At 49.4% G+C, this 17098-nt stretch overlaps 1 protein-coding gene across 1 annotated transcript in view; it reads left to right on the top strand.

Annotated features, from left to right (window-relative positions):
* The first annotated feature begins 2343 nt into the window (after window positions 1-2343).
* AMMECR1 (AMMECR nuclear protein 1) overlaps window positions 2344-17098 on the top strand; it is a 226322-nt gene continuing 211567 nt past the window's right edge. The window contains exons 1-2 of the mRNA XM_007466294.1: window positions 2344-2684; window positions 14665-14811. The gene's annotated coding sequence lies outside the window, so the exon portion shown is untranslated. The remainder of the gene's footprint in view (window positions 2685-14664; window positions 14812-17098) is intronic.

The raw sequence follows: 17098 nt of genomic DNA, 5'->3' as shown, positions 1-17098 counted from the left end.
CAGTCTAGGAACACCAGTTTTCAAAAAACTAGACACAGTGAAGGGAAAAAAAAAAAAAAAAAAACCTTAACCCTAAAAATGAGACCGTCTGTGTCTAGAACACGTTTTTAAGTTTTCAAAGCACTTTCGCATCTATTTCCTCATTGCAGAGCTTGCAAACCGGCGGCCACAGGCTGGATTCAGACTGCAGACGGATTTTTTTTGACCCCTGCAATGTTTTTACCATTTTTTAAAGTAGTTGCCAACATTTGAAAGTCAGGAGATGTTACCTATAAAGCTGGATTTCTGGCTTCTCTGGGAAAAACAGAAAGGCTTGGATCCTGGTTCTGAGATGGCAAGAATCAGGTGGAGCTGAGTAAGCTGCTCCCTGTAGATGGGGCACTGGCTCACCATGTGGGCTCAGTACTCACAAGCCACTTTTACTTTTTCAAGTAAAAAGTAACTTGCTTGGCCTCTGTGGGCCTTTGAAGCCTCATTTTAACCCCACGGAGTAGGTAGAGAAGGTGGTTAGGTTAACAGCACAGATTCTGAGGCCCAACTGTCTAGGTTAGAATCCCAGCTCTGCCCCTCACTGGCTTTGGGAGTCTGCACGAGTGAAATAACCTCTCTGAGCCTCAGTTTCTTCATCTGTAAAATGGAGATGATGATGATAGTAATAATGCCTACCTCGTAGGATTATTGGCCCAACTAAATCAGTTAATGCATATAAACTACTTAGAACCATACCCGGTGCATGGCATGCACTAAAGAGACTTTAGCTTCTTTCATTGTCCACAATTCCCTACCTGGCTTTTTGACATCCAAAAGATTCTGAAAACTGAAATTTTGTGGCAAGCTCATTTTGTGGCCAAAGTGGGCCTAAGGTGGCATGAGGCTGCTATTCATTTATCCAACTTAGAAATATTAGTGTATTCGATCACAGGATACTTGCCCCAGATCCCACAAGGTGTGTTATATATGTTATATGTACAGTATTGCTTTTCTAAAATCTAAAACTTCTGAAATCCAAAACACATCTAGCCCCAGTGGTTTCAGATAAAGGATTGTGGCCCTGTATTATTCATTTGTATACCCACTTGACAGATGGGGAAACTGAACTCCTGGGCACTAAGCAACTGGCCCAAAGTCCTACGGCTTGGAATTGGAAATAATATTGACCATTAGGCATGAAGCCCCTAGCACCTAGTGCTGTGGTATATGTCAGGCTCACTGTAAACATGTTGATACAGGACTCGAGTGGCTACCGGTCAGGGTCCCTTGAAGACCTGAAGACTGCCACCATTTACTGAGAGTGACAAGCCCTTCCCCTAGTAGCATTCTTGTGACCCTTTGCGTTAATCTCCACTATTCATACCATTGGATTAGGATTAGGATGGGGATGGTTGACTTCATTTTACAGAGGAGGAAGCTGAGGTCCAGCACAGAAAACTGACTTGCCCCAAATCACACAGCAAAAGACAGGCAGAGCCGGAACTGGAAACCAAATGCTGTGCTTTCTCGTCTTAAACCCCAAGGCTGATCCAAGGAAGACATATGCTGAACTTTCTACATACTGACCCACACTCTCTGCAGACAATCCTAAAATTTTCAACATACCTGATTAAAGGAGAATGTCCCAAGATCTCAGCAAATACAAAAATGAGACAGCGTGCCTGGGTGGACCTCATCCTTCCCAGTGCCATAGGCAGCAATGTACAGACACCATCCAGTCAGAAGCCAGGGAGGGGAGATTTCTCAAATCCCAAGGAAATCACAGAGACCCTACTGTTTGCTCTTCTCTGTTGATGTTTTAGGAGCTGACATTTACTTATGCCAAAGGCCAAAAGAAATGAAAAATCTACTGGAAAGGGAATGTCATCAGTTATGGAGCAATATCTTAAAGAAACCTTCACACAGTATCAGTTCCCTTGTTTGAAATGCAGAAAATAGAGCACAGCTATTTCACATTGTTAGCGCATCAGAGACCTGGGAATGAAAACAGCATCCCTAGGACCTCTTGCCAGCCCCCTGTCTCAGCACAGGGGAGCTTTCTGACACCACTGCCAACTTAACCAAGTTGGAAAAGAGAAGGCAGGCCGTGCCCTGGGTGACCTCGTGTCTCTCCTAAGCTCATGGCTTGAGTTCCTCCTACCAACAAATCCGCACTTTGATCACACACCCACGGCGACCCAGATCTTTGAATTCAGCAATTCTTTCTCAGGTTTCAGCGAGGCATTGGCAGCCTGAGCTATTTTGGGACACTTTCTCTGCTGTGGATGCCACTTTCGGAATACGCCAGAGACATGCTCAGCACCAGGAGCTCTCCGTCCTGGACCCGTTTTCGGGTTTGCTCGCTCTCTCTCTCTCTTTCTCTGGGCTGATCGTTTGGAGGACAGTCGTTCTTGCCAACCTAATCCCAGGAGCTTGACTACCTTGCCGGGCTAGAGGCTCCAAGAGGCAGTGTGGCTGCCAGCACCCTCACGGTAAGGGGCATGGAGGCACCAGGCAGCCAGGAAGGACACATGTCCTGGGGAGGGGCGTGGTGGTCTGAGTTTGGATGTGGACTGAAACAACCAGGGGAGGGGCGACAAGATTTTCCAAAGATCTTATTCTTACAATCATCACTTCCTAATCCGATGCAACCACTCAGCAGGCATTCAGGAGCCTGCGGTCTCCATTTTCCTGTCCGAAAATCCTCTGCACCTGTAAGTACCGGGCTTCGTTGTCACTCGTACTGTCTTTTGGGGAGGGGGAGAGGAGGGCATGGCCTGGAGAAGGTCATCAATATCTGACTCAGGTGTGGGCAGGCCCATGACGTTGGAAGAATTCCTGACACTCTCCCCCCACCCCCCGAAGTGCTTCTTAGTTCAGAAAATGAAAGTGCCTCTTTGTTCTTTCCCAAGCCCCCAGCATACCAGAAACTCTACCCGGCCTTCAGGGTCTTCCGTTCGGCGGTGCTGTGCACACCTGATGTCTCATGTTGGACTTAATGGGAGAAGTGCACCCTCGGCATTTGAATTTCTTAAATGCAACCACAGCTACTATTGAGGGCACAGCCGCTACTGGCTTCTCCATTTTTAATGCAGCAATTTGTTGAAATGGGGGAAGAGGTACTTGTAAGCAGGAGGGTCGGTCGAAATGAGAATTTAGACACTCCTCCATGGTGAAAATAGCAGTGTGGCTCGGGCTGATTCTCAGCCCAGTTAGAAACACTGCCACAATGGGGAGGCTCCATGCTCTGCGGGGAGAGGGCCCCTTCCAGTGCCTTCCTATTTTGATGGAAAGAGAGGCCAGAATAGCTACAGGCTCTCCAGGAAAGGAGCATTTCTGATGCTCTTATTTACCACTTTCCTGAGAGACTGGATGCTGTCTCTGGCCAGGTTGTCAGTCCCTGAAGCCGTTCAAATGACTGCTCCAGAGGGGACATTCGGCCCTTTCTTTGGGAGACTAGCGAAGGTCCCTCAAAAGAGCCCCGGATGGGGACTTCCATGACAGTCCAGTGGTTAGGACTCCACGCTTCCACAGCAGGGGACTCGGGTTCATTCCCCGGGTCGGGGAACTAAGATCCCGCATGCGACACAGCGCAGCCAAAAAAAATTTTTTTAATTAAAAAAAAAGAGCCCCAGATGACAGAGCCAGGCCCTGTTACCTACCCTTCTCCCCCAACACCAAGACCAAATCATTCTTAGGGGACAGGATATGTTTGGAGGCGAGGGTGAGGAATGCCTTTACAGAAAGTCGTCTGGATAAACCTGCCAGGATCCATACTAAAAACAGTGTCCCTTTGGGCTTTCATAATGACTTCCTGGGCCATGAATAAGAACAGAACGAGGTCAGAAGGTCTTGCCCTTTTCTTCCCACACAGCACCATAGAAGGGACATTGTCTTTAGCAGAGAAAAAGAAAGGCTGGCTACCTTCAGTTTTTCAGACTGGCAAAATAAGCAGCTCCTTATGTGTATTCTGCTAAGAGAGCCGGGTCTGAGGAGGATATGAGGAGGAGTGTTAACATCAGTACTGGAGAAATGAAAAAAGGAAATTCACCTTGTCTCTGGTGGAGATCGGATTGGTTCTCAGACTATAGAAAGAAACTAGTCTCCGGAGGAATTCGGTTTTGCTTTGACTCCTGCCTGTTTGTGTGGTCTTTGGTAACTCACGGAGCTTCTCAGCCCTCCGCCTTCCAAAGAACTCTGAGAAAATAAATGATGCTTGCATCATAGAACTTCAGTATCTGGAAGACTGTTTAGTCAAAGCCTTGAGTGGTGGGTGAGAGGAGGGAGATCGTCCTATGTGATGGATTCTGATTATAACAAAATAATCCAGGTTCTGTCTTGGTGGTAGCCTGAACTGGATGTCTACCTTATGGCATTCCGGGATTATTAAGAACATTCCCCTGCCCTCTCCCTATCCGTTCCCAAGGGCTTGAAAATTCTTAAGTACGTAATTCCTTTGACTCGGGGCTTTGGCATCAGTTAAAATGCCAGCCTCTTGGGAGGGTCAGTCTGTTAAGCCTCACCTCGATGCATCCCATCCTGGCAGCAAATTCTGATAGAGGGGAGAAGAGAAGCAAGGAACATGAGATCATTGTAGGTACCAAGATAAGCCTCAGGGCAAGAGTCCGGAAGCAGGACCCGGGTCAACGCCAAAATTACCAAGAACGTCCGTTGACAGAAAGGGAAAGTTCTTGCTAAAACGAAGTACCAGACAACTTACTAAGGCAGAGACTCAGGGTTTGGGTAAATAGAACAAAGACCCACTTAAGGAAATGGGGGACATGGAGGAGAAAGAATCCCATCTACTGGCATGGGACAGGAGACAGGAGATTTCCGTGCAAGGGCGCCTCGGGCTCGGTTTCCTGAGCCACTGAACTAGGGACTCTCAAAAATGTTGAGGCCTCAGTACAAAGAATCAAACAGATCAAATACTCTGTGACTCCTCAACCCTGGCATTTCTCCAGCCCAGGAGGGCAGTTCAAAGGAGGGGATCACACAGGGACCTAGACGTGGAGACTCTGCCCCACCTTTTCCTTCATCTGGGACCAGAGTTGAACTCATACCCAAGGGGATTCGTGATGGATACAGTCAGTCACCTGGTTCACCAACAGCTGTAAGATGCAAAGAGGGGCTGCCCATGCAGAACCACAGGCCAAGGGGGAGGCATCCCCACATCCCTACGTCCTTCCAAGGGCCTAGTAAACAGAGTTTCGGAGTAAGACTACCTGGGTTGAAATCCTGGCTCTGCCACTCACTAGCTGTGTGGCCTTGGGCAAGTCATATAACCTATCTCAGCCTCATCTGTAAAATGGGCACGATATTAGTAGGATCCCTCAGAGAGCGTTGTGAAATGAGATGATGCATGTAAAGCCCAGCATAGTGCCTGGTACAAAGTAAGTACTTAACAAAAATCAGCCACAATTAAGAATCCCAGCTCTCTGCTGTATGAATCATCATCTAAAAATGGGTGCAGATCTAACACCACCAGCGTTTTGAGGGGCTCACCATTCCTTTAAAGTAGCCCTCTTCTTTGCCTCCCAGCCTCACTAGATGAGAGTATTCCCAAGCCTTTCCTCTCACTACTTTTACATCCACTCCATCCCCAGCTAACTAAATAGACAGATTCACCGCTAGCTAAGGATTCATGAAATCTTTTTCTCGGCTTTTCCCAACCGCAGACTGAGCTTTGCTACCCATTCCCTAGTGGTGAGATGGAGTCATTTCTGGGCGGGCAGGGTTCAGAAGGGTGCAGCTCCCCGAGCACTCAACAAAAGGAAAGGAGTCCCACCTCAAATTTTGGAGTCTCTGGTTCCTGTAAAGCTCACTGCCGCTGTAGCATCAATACCTAGCCACGGCCACTCCTGCTGTGGCTCCCTGATCCTGTGGCTGCTGAGCCACGAATGCACTGCCCCCCACCCCTCCCCCACCCTCCCTCCCTCCCTCAGGACACTCCTTTGTCTGGGCCTCAGGGTGCTGCTGCAGCTTCAAGAGGCTTTCCTCCACTTCCTCACTTCCCCCCTCCCCACCCTCTCCTGAGGATACAGAATTCACTCTCCTTTAAGGGGTGCGGTGGCAGAAAAGAGCTCTGCTTTCTGGGCAGGCAGGCCCTCAGCGTGCTCTCTGCATTCTAGCCCTCCCTGACTCTCTGCTGGGCAAAGGGGAGGGGGAGGAAGGCCCCCTGGGCACGCTTTGGGTACCTCCAGAATCAGAAGACAGGCCTCCATCCTCTCAAAGACTTAAGTGAGAGCGGTTCTGGAACTATTTCAGCCCGAGAGTTTGCTCAAATGCACGTTCCAGCTACAATCGCCATAGAGATACACGTGTTGTTCACGTGGAATTAGGAGTTATTTTGTCTAATGTGTTTAGAACCATGCCTGGCCTACATTAAGTTCTCCGGAAACATGACCTGTTACGACCGTTACTGTTAATATTATATATACATAAACAGGATCTATAATATTCATGAGGAATAAATGAGTTCATGTGTGTAAAGTGTTCAGAACCATTATTGGTGTGGTCCAGGGATTTAACACAGGAATCAGTAGCCGTCCTCAGGGTTTCAGAGGAGATCCAGGCCATCCTGGATAATAGTTATACGGGAGGAGTTGTTGGTTGGAGGCTCAGAAAGAAGATGGCAGTTTGGGGTCTCCTACATTCAGAGTGTGACTGAAACTCTCGTGGCTAACTTGCTGCTACAGATTTATGGGATTATGGGATTTGGTTATGAGACCCACTAGGTCTAATTAAAGTGTTAGGGCTCCTAGGAGACCCACGGTGGTTCGCACAGACTGGATCTTTAAAAATGCCCTCGTGAATGTGCTTCTGGCTCCGCAGCACTGAAGGCTCAGTTGTTTGCACTGAACGCTCCAGCGGTCACTGTGTAGCCCTTGTATTTGTCCTTTCTGTCCCAAATCCCCGGTGGCTGATTTACTGGATTTCATTAGAAGACACGCCCCCACTGAAGAACTCAACGCCGAAGTGACTGTCCTTTCCGTGGCTCGCGGCCCCTGTGTGACATGAGTTCTGCGCACAGAGCACCTCCCTTCGCTGGCGGGAGCGCAGCCCTGGAAAGGGGACACTGGTCCCGAGGGGAAGGGACAAGGTTTCCGGGAGGGGCTGGGAGAAAGGTGTCTTCCCACCCTGGGCCGGTGTCCTCCCCACATGATGCCCCTTTCATGCTGGGGCTCACCTGGCTCTGTCTCCAGCCCTTGCCCTGGAGGAGTGAACGGGAGAAGAGACACTCCATCCGGTCCCACAGGGTCAGCTAATGCCACTTGAGCCCCAGTGGTCTCTCAGCCCCATCTCCCACCCCGCTTCCTGCTGGACATGTCCACTCGCAAGTCGCACCGCCATCCCAAACCCAATGGGTCCCAGCTGAACTTGTCACCTGTCCCCATTCATGCCCCTGCCGGCTAATAGTCTTGTGCTCCCCATCTCATCTCAGTTAACAGCATCACCACGGACCCGAGCTGGAAGCTCAGGGTCACTGTCACCTTTTCTCTCTCCTGGACCCTCCATGACACCCAGCCCTGCGGTCTCTACCTGTTGACACGTCCCTGGACTGGTCCCCTGCTCTCTGCTCTCACTGCCACAGTCCTGGGCCAGAGCACTTGCCACTTCTCGTCAGGACCCTTGAGAGGGCCTCCCGATCAGTCTACCCGCTTCGAGCCTCTCCAAGAATTGTCTTCCTGGCCCGTCCCTCCTCCGCCTTCACAAAAACCTTTGGCGGCTTCCTATCGCTCACAGAACAAGGTGCAAAACTCTCAGCCTGGCCAACAAAGCCTTGAATAAGCTGCTCCCAAGCACCTTTTCTGCCCCCTCTGCTGCTGCCAATCCCGCACCCCACCAACCATCGTCCCGCCCTCCAGAACAGGCGCTTTCATGCAAATCCTGCTCCCTCTGCCCGGAATGTCCTTCCCGTCCCTCCACGGCCCCTCCTGGCAAAAGCCTCCATCCCTCAAAATCCAGCTCAAATGTCCTTCATCTGAGAAGCCTGCCTAACTTCTCAGTACCAGGTCACTTACCATCAGTGGCCCTGTGACGCTGCTACGTTCCTCGACCACAGCACCGTTGGACCATGAGTGTTTATGTGCGCCCCAGCCCCTCCTGCTAGATGGAGAGGTCCCCAAAGGCTACCAATACAAAGGTATTGGGTTCTCATTTGCATTCTCAGTACCCCCCAGACTTGGATATAATAAACTATTGGTTTCCTCATTTGTAAGTTGGGGATGAAAAGAATAGTTGCAACCTCCCAGAGTTAGAAGGATTAAATGAGATAATGCGTATAATATGCAGGCAGAGAATGATAAAGAAGACGGCAATGATAAGAAGGAAGAATAGTTAGCATCTACTCGGTGCTTTCAAAGTGCCGGACACTGTCCTAAACCCTTTATATGGATGAGAGTCAGGTAAGTCGATGAGTTAATCCATGGAAACTGATTATGTATGCATGTGTTTGTGTGTGTGTATAAAGATATATTATAGACATCATTTAAATGCCATATATATAACATATATACTCCGCACTGTGCCTGACAGCCAGCGGAAACTCTAGTTTTTCGTTTCTTCCCACATATTCCCCATCCTTCACCCTTAGCCCTTGCTACCCATCATTCCACAGCGCTGGGGCAGGAGAAAGGTGAACGCAGAAGGTGTCTCTGCGTCATGGTCCCTGGTAACAGACTGGTTAGCGGAAAAGACTGAAGCCCTTGAATTGCCTTTGGACTTGGTGTCTCGGCTTAGTCTCTCCATTCAGGTTGTCATGTTTTTGAGGGCAGGGGCTATGCTGGACCCCTGTTCAAGGCCCCCATAAGCACCGGCTCAGCAGTAGGCACACGGCTTAGTCTGGGCTCAGCTCCAGAGGTCCTAGTTTTCAGCAATTGCCGAGGCAGGTCTTGGAGTCAGGGCTCCCGGCTTCTCCAGAGCACAGAGAGCAGCAGCCCAAGCCACCCGGTAGCAGCCCTCTCGGCAGCGCCCTGCTGGGGACGGGGCACCTGCGTCCTGGATGCAGCTCTGCCACCAACTGGCCAGATGACCCCGTGCCAGCCTCCCTGCTTGCCTGGGCCTCAGGGTTCTCACCTGGGAGATGCTGGCCCTTGGAGCTGTCTGAGGAGGCATGGCCTGACAGCTGTGAAAGCTCTTTTGCCAGAAGGCTGTGCAGAAGCGAGGTGTTGTCAATTTCAAGTGCTGGGCTCCACTCAGTAGGAAACATTCAGGAAGCGGGGGTGGACGGAGAGAGCAGGGGCTCTTGTATCCAGGACATATGGGGGTCTATATTTGTTGTCCTTCTGCTTAGCAGCATTAGTGATTCAAGCTGGTGCTGCCTGCGTGGAACACTCTGTCCTTCGGGATCCTCAGGGACAGGAGAGATTGCAGAGCGGCAAGGCCGAAGCCAGCGCACAAGATGGTGAAAAATAGAGTGATAGCAATGAGGAACCACGCACACAGGTTCATCCGCACGCATTCACACTCCCCATGCCCCCCCGCGCTGCCGCACCACAGCAGCTGGAGCTAATTACAGACACACAGACAGCTCCTTCTCCGTCCCACTCTTTTTCTCAAAAGTGTCAACCCTACCCACACACCCAACCACCAACCCGCCCCTGGGGATGGCCTGAGCTCTCAGTAGTAGGGGTGTAGCTGGCGCCACAGTTAAGTGCCTAGAGAGAACATGGAGGGGGTACAGGGTGTAGGAAGCTGCCATGTGGCTCCCCGTCTTGCGGGGGTGAGGGGAGCAGGCTGGGATACAGATGCAGCTTTGTGTTAACAGATGCGCTCTCCTGGTAGGACAGAGCCCAGGCACTCAGCGCCTCCCTTCTCCTTCATCTGAATCCACCCAGGGATCCCCCCTTAACCCTTCTCCCTCTTAAATCCCCAACTTCCTCTTCAAACTCTGTATGTGGCACAAAGCTCAATAAATGTTGAATGAATGGATGGATGGATGAATATACGAACGCTCCTCAAACCTGTGTGACTCCCCAGCCCTGTTCCCGCCTCACAGACCATGATAACTCTGCAAGCCCCTTCCTCTGCTTTGCTTTCTACATACTCCCTCAGGGCAGTTTCAACTCTCACCTATATGCTTCTAACTCCTATATCTCTTTCCAGCCCAGACCTTGCCAGCTACCTGAATATTCCTCATGCCCCTCAAATCCAACAGGCCCCATATTACATTCCTCAGCAACCACGGCCCCAGGGCTTTTCTAGCAGTGAGTCCTGGTCTGTCCAGGGAGTGGGGGAGGGAAGGACTTGCTGTATGCCCCCTGGCAGGATAGAGGCAATGAATATATCAGCACAGTCATGGGGCAAACTCCTGTTCCCAGGGCCTCTCTTCATTCCTCTTAAGAATCACACCTGCCGCACACCCATAAGGAAAGCCAAGTTGGGAACCTGGGTGGCTAACTGCCCAATCTGGACTTCTAAGATTGGGACCAGGCAAGTCGTTTCAGCAAAGAGGAGTCCTTGGAAAGGAACCAGTGTGTACTGAGGAGTTATTTCTTCTCCAACGCTCTCCATCCAGACCTCACTCTCATTGCCTGGCAGTCCCGGTACCGCCCAATCCCACCCCTGCCATTCCTCACCCAGTACACACACACACACACACACACACACACACACACACACACACACAGCCCTCCCCTCACTCCTCAGCTCCATTCCTCTTCATTCTGGAGCCCTGTCCCCAGGCTCACTGCAAACCCCCAGGTAAATACTGAACCAAGATTGGTGGAGACTGGGGATTTCATTCCATCAGGCCAGTGCTGGAGGGAAGACTCAGTGTTTACTGAGAGTCCACACTCAAATTCTTTCCTGGCCTTGGCAAGGATAAGAGCAAATAAAGCCCCCCTTTCCTTCAGGCCCTCCTAGACTTGGACAGCAGCCAAAGGGACGGGTTACAAACACAGTGGCCTTTGGTTCCTGACAGCCTCAGGGCCTATGAAGGCAGAATCCAAGTTTCTTCCTTCTTTCCCAGGGGGTCCTGAGTACCGTACACTGAGACAAATGCAAGGTGTGGCTATACCCAGCTGTGTTATGGTCACATCTAGGCATTTTCAGGTTTTAAAGCAAAGTGAAACCTTTATCACCAATTTCAGTCAGACATGCAACATGTGAAATACTTTATTTAAAGCATTCACGTGTTTAATCTCAAATGAATTTTAAATTCATTTGTTCATTCAGCAAATATATATTAAACATTTCAAAGAGCTGTAAACCATGGTTCCTGCCTTCATACTGCTCCTATTCTAGTTGGGGTGGGGAGCTACATACAAGGTTAACTGACAGTACAAGACCATGCCATGTCCCCTCCCATACCTGGTGTGGCCTGTGTGACTCTTGCAGTCCCTCTGGCAGTACTGAAATTTTCTACTCTATTGCTACTCTCACGACTATTGCTCTCTCCTCCAATATAAGACAGTGGTTAAATGTATCTCCAGGGTGGGGTGTATCTCTGGGTTCATACCTGAGTTCTGCCATTCACTATCTGTGTGACCTCAGCCAAGTTACTCAGCCTGTCTGAGCCTGGTGCCTCCTCTGTAAAATGAGGACATTAATAGTACCTACCTCACAGAGTTACAGTGAGAATCAAATGAATTAATATACACAGTGCAGTAAGAATGATACCTAGCACATAATAAGTGCTCAATAAATGTTAGTAATTATTTTCCTGATGCACGTACTGTCCCTTGTTACCACCAGAGGTTACAATTCTTATTGGGCTTCCAAAAGAACCTCATAGAGGCCTTATTCATTCATCCATTCAATCAATAAATCCATGTTGGGCATCTACAAGCTAAGCCTGGGTCATATAGACAAATAAGGCACAGCTCCTGCCTTTGGGAATAAACAATTCACTCAGAGTAATGCTGGCTTACCAGTGCCCTGAAGCACCTGGAAGAAGCAAACACAAATTCTTCCTGGAGGAATACACCCTCCATCTGGTTCCAGATTCCCATGGATAGAGTCTGGCCGAACATGAACTCATAACCCAAAATTACAAAGCACACCATGAAGCCAGAAACAACAGAAACAGAATCAGATGCTCCAAGATTGAGATATTGCAATTATGTGATATAAAATATGTATTTTTTTACATTTTAGGTGCATTAAAAAACAAGAGGATTTTAAAAACATTAGCAAAGAACGAGATAGTAGCAGAAAATAGAGGAAGTATCATCTTTTTATAGATGTGGCAAAGCTAGTGCTCCGAGAAGGAAGTGACTCCTTCAGTGTTACACAGCTAATCACAAGGGACTCACGTCAGCCTCTCAGTGTCTAGTGTTTTATTGTCAGACTCGGTTACTGGGGCTGGGCCATATTTTCCCTGAGTCAGTCAATGAGTGAGATGAGCACAAAGCGCTGTGTTCGATCTGTAGAAATGACAAAGATGAACAAAAGAGTGTCTCTGCCCTCAAGTAGCTTAAAATTCAGTACAGAGACGTGACTACACACAGCCATAACCATGGCTCTCAGGCTGTGTGGTAGAAGCTACTGTGGTCTGGAATGGTAGGAGGTCCCTGCAGGACAGGGAAGGGGTGGATCTGTGGGCAAGAGGAGCTTTGGAGTGGTGACAGGGGTAGAGGAGACTGGGAACAGCCTGACCAACGTCATGGAGAAAATGAGGCCACACAGCAGTTCAGGGAATGGTGAGTTCATTTGGCTAACACGCTGGCTACATGCAGGGGCAGACCTGTGCCCGAGCACAGGACGCTGCACTCACAAGGGCCCCCTGCTTCGTTGAATGTGCTGCTGTTGCTGTCCTGAAAGTCTTAATAATTTTTTAAAACGGGGCGCCACGTTTTCATTTTGCCCCAGGGCCCACCCACCAATGATGTAGCCAGTCCTATATAGGGGGATGGGGAGAGGCATGACTGGAAAGACAAGGCACTCTTGGGAAGGGCCTTGAATGCCACTCTGATATCTGCTCTGCAGACAATGAGGAATCACTGAAAGTGTTTGAGAAGGCTATGGTGACTGTGGTTTTTAGAAAGCCACGTGGTGGGGTCGGGGGGCGTGTGACAGATGGATTGGAGAAAGGAGAGATGGTGGTTTGTCAGGAGACTATTGCAATAAAGCAACGGGGGTCTGGACCGCAATGGTGGCAGCAGACATGGAGAAGGAAAGGGTCTTCACTTTATTCAGTTATCCACTCTCCAGATGTCTACTGAGCACCTGACACGTGCTCAGTAATAGGCACGGTGCTAGGGGCTGGGATTCAGGGATGCACATGAGGAAGGGTCCCTAACCCAGACAGGGGATTCCGAAAAGATTTCCGCAAAGATGTGATATCTGAGCTGTATGTTGAAGGTGGAGTAGAAATTCACCCCATGGACAAGGCACAGACAGGCAACCCAGGAACAGGGCACAGAATATGTAATAGCCTGCGACATCTACTGTGTGCCAGGCACTGTCCTAGAGGCTGATAATCCCTGTTCTCAGGCTGGTAGGGGAAGCAGAGAATAACAAGACGATGGGGAACGTGCTGTGATATAGATGCTGTGGGAGTATCTAGATGCAGGGGAGAGGCATCTAATGCAGACTGGGGAGGTCAGGGAAGTGTCTTCTGTAGAGGTGCCTTCTGAGCTGTAGACAAGAAGGTGTCAGCTAGGTGAGGAGGGGGAGGGCGGAGGGCCGGGGCCGGGGAGAGCTGCGTGCAAATGCCCAGAGGTAAGAAAGAGACTGTCTGTGGCCTCAGAGAATTGTAAATGATTCCCTATCACTCGATTCTAGAAGGAGCATAGGAGGAGCAGGGGGAGATAGGACCAAAGAGATAGGCCTTAAATGCCAAGCTAAGGAGTTGGGACTCCATCCTGGAGAACAGTAGTCCTCATCCTTGACTGCATACTGAAATCACCTGGGGAGCTCTGAAAAAACACTGATGACTAGCTCCCACCCCCAGGGACTTGGATTTAATAAGCCAGTGGGGGAGGCGTTGGAATGTTTAAAAGCTCCCCGGGTTTATTCTAATGAGCAAGCAGAATCGAGAACCGGGGCTTTAGGGTGGGAGGCCTCAAATTTGAGCCCTCATCAGAATCACCCGGAGGGCTTGTCAGACACGAATTGGGAAGGGGGTGTGGTACTCCGAGCTTCGGATTCGGTAGGTCTCTAAGAAGTACCCACTCTAACAGGTTTTCAGAGATGCTGTTGCTGCTGGCGCCACGACCACACTTTGGGAGCCTCTGGTCTCAGGTATTGTAAAGTCAGTACCACTTCAGTGGAGGACGGGGTGGGAAATGGTCTGATCTGCATCTTGGAAAGATCGCTGGGGCCACTGTGGGGAGAATGGTCACCGAGGGGAGAAAGAGAGGTGAGGAACCAGGAAGCTACTGAAGGAATCAAGGCAAGAGAAGACGGCGAGGGAGTCCTAAACTAAATAAAGCACTGGCAGGGGGAATGGAGAAAATGGATCAAATCTGAGGTCCGCTTAGAAAGTAGGCTTGGCAGGGCTTAGTGACAGGCTGAATACAGAGGTGAGAAATCAGGATGTGGGAAAGACAACTCTTGGATTTTTGCCTTGGGCAACCGGTGACTCTGATTGTACTGGGCATGCTGGTTACTGTAATCAAAGGCTAAAGGTGTTACCAGACCTGGGGCGGGAGGTTGGGGAGGGGGGCATTTCTGCCCTCAAATTGCACAGGAGTAGTCCCAGGGAATTTAACAGGCATCTCTCACTGTCCACTGAACCCCTGCTTTCAGCACCATGAGTCCTCACCTTGACCCTAAGCAACCTGGGATTCTCTTCAAAATACCTGGAAAGGAAAAGCAAGACTGTGATCACCCCGACATGATTGACCAGCCGCCGGAGCCCCAGGTACAGGGCCTGCGCCTCTGCTATTACCCCAGGTGTGTTTCATTTACTTGTTATTTTTAATATGTATAGGGCTGTTGCCTAGAAGGGTTTTTGAGATATTCAGAGGCCACATTTCACACACAGGTAAAGAATTCATAACCTGCTCTTATATAGCCATGGAAACAAATGTAGCTTAAAGGGCAGCCTGCAAAGGCATTCATTTGGCGTGGATTTGAAATGTGTAAAAATGAGCAATTTTCCAGTGCATCATCGGTCGTGACTACTTGTTAAGTCTTCTCCGTGGGCAAGTGGAGTGCCAGCAATCAGCACGACCAGGACCATGATGGATGGGATAATTGTCCATTAGAGTACAGATAATTTTTGTACCGTGGGAGGGTTCGACAGCATACAGACATGATAGATGGAAGATGAGCTAGCTAATGTGATAGGAGTGGCAGCTCCATCTCTGGTAGTAACCATTCTCTGGCTGAATCGATGATTAATCAAAGACACTTTCTCATTTGAAACTCTTCGCTCACCGGTGCACAACTCCCGCTTTGGGTTAAATTTAACAGCATCATTAAAAACTGCTGTTCAAGAAACTCAGATTACTTTTGCCCAGAAGAAATCATGCCGCACTAGAGAGTGCTTTTGTGAGCTCATGGGCAGGGGCCACAAAGGGGGGGTGTGCCTGTGTGTAAACGTTTAACATTGGAATCCTCAATGCTTAGCATAGGGGCCGACACAGGGCACTCAATAAATGTTTGTTAAAGTAAAGTGAAATGAATTAATACGTTTGTCCATTCATTCATCTGTTTATTCCTTTAACAGACATTTATTAAATACAGGAATTAAGAGCTCTGGCCCGGGAACCAGATGCTCCAGGCTTCCAATTCTAGCTCCCACCAGCTGTATGAACTTGAACAAGTTACTTAGCCTCTCTGAGCCTGACGCCTCCTGTGGAAAATGGGGGAAACTATAGCACTTGCTCTCATAGGGCTGCTCGAGGGTTAAATGAGTTAGTGTCTGTAAGTGTTCAACACAGGGCTTGGCCCATAGTAAATGCTCACTAAAGGGCAACTGTTATATCATTATCATCATTGTTATATATACTATGGCTAGGCCTTTCTCAAGTAACTAGGTCCATATAAGAGGCCCAGAATCTCTTAAGAAATGACAGGGCTCTTGGCCAAAGCTGGCTTTCATTAAAGTGGTTATTTATGGTTTCCAACCCAGGGCCCGACTGCCCTAGGCCTGCCAGTCCTGGCCTGGTGCCCTCCTGTGGTGGCTCAGGCTGTCTCTAGGTGGGGAGTGCTCTCTAGAGAAACCTGAGAAATTGCGGAGCAGGAAGGTGAAGGAGGAAGGTAAGGGCTGGCGGGGATCCAGTTAACCATCAACATGCAACCGCTGCCCCGCCCCCAACATTGTTAACTCCCTTGGGTGTCTTTCTGCGCTTTTGTATAGCTCTTCCTGGCAACATTTCTACCTACTAATTGCTATTTCGAATGTTTATCCTCTTGGCTTGGTTGAACAAGACTCTCCTTGATTTTAATTTTAATTTTAAGGCAACAAAGTAGAGAACCCTTGCCTTGGAGTTCAGTCAGGAAGTAAGGGAGGCGATGCAACTTAGCGGCTTGAGATGATCTGGAGATAGAAACGATTGGCCACTGAAGAGCTGTGTGACCTAAGGCATATTGCCTACCCTCTCTGAGCCTCAGCTCCAGAAAAGGGAACGAGAGAATAATGGTCGTCGAGACTAAATGGGGACCACTTAGGACTGTGCCTTTTTAAAATTTAATTTAAGTTTTACTTTATATTGGAGTATAGTTGATTTATGCAGATCCTTCTTGTTCCTTATTCTCACGATTAAACTAGCCCAGCCTCTTTCAAGCCTTTTACAGTCCCCCGTTTACACACTGTAGTATACGAATTACAGGTCATGCTCGTTTTCCACATCAGGTAAATTTAATACATTTAAATGTGTGCTTCCCATATCTGTCTACCTGGAAGGTCTTCTGAACAGCTCGAGATCTGATACGTGCTCAATAACCGTTGGGTGAATGTTGGTAGTTGAGCTAGCAATCAGTAACCCACCCTAGTGGTGTATGTCTTCCATCTCCCAGGTGGCATTCCAAGCAGCACACAAAAGTGGAATGGGGGCTTCCCTGGTGGCGCAGTGGTTGAGAGTCTGCCTGCCGATGCAGGGGACGCGGGTTCGTGCCCCGGTCCGGGAAGATCCCACATGCCGCGGAGCGGCTGGACCTGTGAGCCATGGCCGCTGAGCCTGCGCGTCCGGAGCCTGTGCTCCGCAACGGGAGAGGCCACAACAGTGAGAGGCCC

The sequence above is a fragment of the Lipotes vexillifer genome, unplaced genomic scaffold, assembly GCF_000442215.2.
Source record: "Lipotes vexillifer unplaced genomic scaffold, Lipotes_vexillifer_v1.1 scaffold298, whole genome shotgun sequence".
In the NCBI taxonomy this organism is placed as follows: Eukaryota; Metazoa; Chordata; class Mammalia; order Artiodactyla; family Lipotidae; genus Lipotes; species Lipotes vexillifer.
The sequence above is the reverse complement of the archived record's forward strand: the minus strand, read 5'-3'. Positions and strand labels throughout refer to the sequence as shown.